Source organism: Antrostomus carolinensis, unplaced genomic scaffold, assembly GCF_000700745.2.
Source record: "Antrostomus carolinensis isolate BGI_N321 unplaced genomic scaffold, ASM70074v2 scaffold47010, whole genome shotgun sequence".
Taxonomy (NCBI): Eukaryota; Metazoa; Chordata; class Aves; order Caprimulgiformes; family Caprimulgidae; genus Antrostomus; species Antrostomus carolinensis.
In genome coordinates this window covers 1-3,632 of record NW_010289997.1, presented here as the reverse complement: position 1 = coordinate 3,632, position 3,632 = coordinate 1, and the positions used below count along the sequence as shown (strand labels likewise).

General features: G+C 43.7%; 1 long non-coding RNA gene across 1 annotated transcript; it reads right to left on the bottom strand.

The window, feature by feature from the left end:
- Positions 1-500: 500 nt before the first annotated feature.
- LOC104528105 (uncharacterized) lies at positions 501-1,068 on the bottom strand. Its single transcript, XR_728045.1, has 2 exons — positions 1,017-1,068; positions 501-930 (listed from the first exon to the last, which is right to left on the bottom strand). It is a non-coding gene; the product is annotated as an uncharacterized LOC104528105 (long non-coding RNA).
- Between the last annotated feature and the right edge of the window lie 2,564 nt (positions 1,069-3,632).

The following is a 3,632-nucleotide window of genomic DNA, read 5'->3' as shown; positions in this document are numbered from 1 at the left end:
ATACCCTTACCATCATGCGCGTTACTGGACCATAGTATTACCTTGATCATACTCCCTAGTATGCAAGGGAAAAGGAAAAGAAAACAAAATACTGAGATGTAGAATCATTAAGCCATGAACCACTGAATACGATATTCATGAACATCAGACTACAAAGGTCTAGTCTGATGCTCAGGATCATAAGTATTCTACGAGGATAAAAACAGAATAATAATTTAGGTCAATTATTATATTTGATCAAGAATTTTGTAATACACAACTGGGCTCTCAATGATTTCTGTCAATGACAACAAAGGTGAATGTATGTTTTAGAGAAGAATGGAGAGGCAATATTGAGCCTCACAGAATAATTCTGCTGACAACCTGAGTTATTATACCAAGTGTATGATACTGTTTCAAGTCAAATATACATTTATGTTGCAGGTATTCTCAATGAAATGGTAAAAGTAACAGCTGTAACAAGACAAGTTATGATTTATTAAAAAAAAAACCCAACAAACAACAAATATAGTACATAGGCTTTTTAAGTGTCCGGTTGTAATCTGCAAAGATCCAGGATTGCACACAAGTTTGCTCAAATGAGAAGGGTTAATCTGCACATTAAATTGGCTTATACTTTCAAAGTGGTATTTTAGGGCAGGGCTCTCCTCCAGGAGACTGTTCCTGACCTCATTCAACCAATGTTCAATTTATTCACCTTCCTGAATCTTTGCCCTCTTTGGATAGTCTGTGACAAGTGCTGCGCTGCAGGAATTCCTGTTTTCCAGCAAACCGGCTTGCTCTGCGGGTTTGTAGTCCATTGTTACAATTGCTGATTGGGTAAAATGAATTTCCTACGTCTTCTCTAGCACAGCTTGCAACGCAACAGAAGCAGAGGTAAAAGAATGCACTAGAATACCAGAGCTCCACTTAAACACCAACGGAGTCAGGCTGTTGGCACCAATAAGAAATTCTGTATTTAACAAATCTGCAAATAGTTAAGATCCAAAGTTAGTCAGTTTTATATAGAAACTTACCCACTTAGTCTGACTGCCAGCCCAACTGGCCTTCTGTTTTCATGGAGTCTGGAAAAAAAAATTGAGAATTGTCTGAAGTTATACATACAGACAGAAGCTTGCAGGAATGAATCTCAGCCATCCTACATACGTGCCCATTATCACACTCAAACTGAAACGAGGGTTTCTCACTGTTCTTTCCACGCAAAGCAAAGTTACAACTCTTCAGCAGTGCCTCAGAAAACCCAGCTAGCCTCAAACACGACACACTGTTTTCCTTGACTTTGTTTTTACTGGTTAACCTTCTGTGGAACTGAGGAACTAGAGATAGGAGTACTGCATCACACTGAAATTTAAGGAGCCTTCAACCAAAAGGGCAAATGAAATCCAGTCAGATTGCCTAAAGCTGTCCTTGGATATTATGAAAACAAAATCAGTTCAAACAAACAATCTGGAAGGTCTTTGTAAAACACCTCATCTTCCTGTTGGTAGCATGAATGTGGCCAAAGCCATAAGTCCATAAAAGCCTACTCTCTCCCATTTTAATTCTCTGAGTCTTTTGCCCAAATGTGAAGTCACATCTTATTCCTCTGAAGTAGTTTTACACACCATAATTAGAGCTTGCAAGGAGCTGGGGGGTGCATGGGGGAAACCCACAGGTCCCCTCTGAGAGAGCAACACTTCTTTGCTGCTGCCTCGCCAGTGACAAACTCATGCTTCATCCTAGGCCTCATCTACATTTAACAGCTGCTCAACCCATTATTTCAGTCAAGGACTTTTTTCTCTTTGAAACAGTTGTAAGAGACTATGTGCTAACAATTAAAAACTGCTCCAATAATAGACAGGCAGTTGAGCCCACACTGAACAACTACACAACTTTTGCTTCTCATTGTGCTGCTAAAGCACTACTGTTTTTACAAACACTAAACTTTCAGTATTTTGTAAACTATTTAGTTAAAATAAGCACTTTTAGTTTTTCTTTACACAATTTCTGGTTGCTTGTTCCAGATGAAAGGGGGGGAGGGGGAGGGATAAGAAAACCAATGCCACTGCTAAAAATCAACCAGGAAATTTCCATGAAATCAAAGGGGATTGAGACCTCTGGTGCATCAGCAGACAGCAATGCGAAGCTCTGCAGTGACAGGCCAACTACTGCGGAAGAGGTTACAAGCCTGGTTCATGTGGCAAGCTGAAGATCCAGTGCTGGATGAGATGAAAGCTATGAGCCACTGTCCATCTGGTCACATAAGATCCGTTGCAAAACAAGAACTGAGCTGTTGTTCTTGGGAATGGAGAAATCAAAACAGAGGTATCGGAACAAGTTGCATAAATCTAGAGCATCAACCACAGAAGGCACCAAGGCCACGAGGCCTCCACCGGGACCTGCTACGCTACCCACTGCGTGGTGTCTGCTCCCTTTTCTTCAGTGCACGTCAGCTCAGAGAAGTGGCTTTTGATAGGTACCCAAGTCTTCATGTGACACACCAAAGACTTGCAGATGCCCCAAAAAAGGGTCTTCCCTTTCCAGACCAGGCTAACAGAATCCAACAATTCAGCCACTCCTCTGGGCTGACAATCCCTGGGCAGCACAGCATCTGATAAGCTATCAAAAACCCTTCAGGAATGCAAAGGTTCTTCCTATGGTTCTAAAACAAATTGCTTAGAAATAAACATATCCAATATAACAGAATCTCCCTACCATCATTCAGCTGGCACGACAATCAACATTTAGCACTCAGCATTTTCTGTGCTGGAGATCTGACAAACCACAGCCACCAGTGTAAGAGAAGCAGCACAGCCCCTAATATTGGCAGGCAGCCCTTTGCAGCAGTGGAGCTCGCTGTCACAGCTCAGGCACTGGAGAGGGTAGATCTGCCCAGATACACCAAGGGTTACACCAATTCAGTGACACTCAATGCGATACTGAAAGCAAAACCATAAAGTACACAAAATCTTCCCTACTTCCCCTAATCACACCCACCACCTTTTCCCACAAAACCGGCCAGAACTTGTGGATTAAATCTAGAATCCCAAACTAAGCTAAATCTCCAAGTCACAGGGAATTTGCAAGCTGCAGTCATTCATATTGAAGTTTATTCACATCATTTTTTCTGGCCTCCCACACAGCCTGCAACTACCACATGCTCCCATAGTAACTGTAGAGTCTGTGCTCTTTGTCTTTCAAACAGTATCTGTTATTCCTGAGAAAGTTAATTTTTTTAAAGACAACTCAGAGGAAAAAAATAAATTAAAAATCACACTGTTCTTCTGACACCTTAAGGAAAATGCAATTATATACCAGGGGAGGGAATCAGTGGGGTTCCTAATGTCTGGTGACGAGAGCATTAACACCACAAACAGTTATTTGCTGAGAGCACGCTTTTCTCTCCAGCAATGCCCACACCTCCCACCGCGGCCAGCCGGGCTCGCAGGCAGCCCCGAGCCTCGCCACCTGATGCCACGGCCCTGTGGTTATTAGCATGAGCGAAAGCAGGGTCAGCCCTGCGACGTGGGAGCCACCGACCGACCCGAGGGCACCCCAAGCGCCCCCTTCTCCCCTTCCCCTCGAAGGGGGCACGGTGCCCGGCCAGGGGAGCCGGGGAACAGGTGGCTGCGGCCGCCCTCCCGTCACACCTG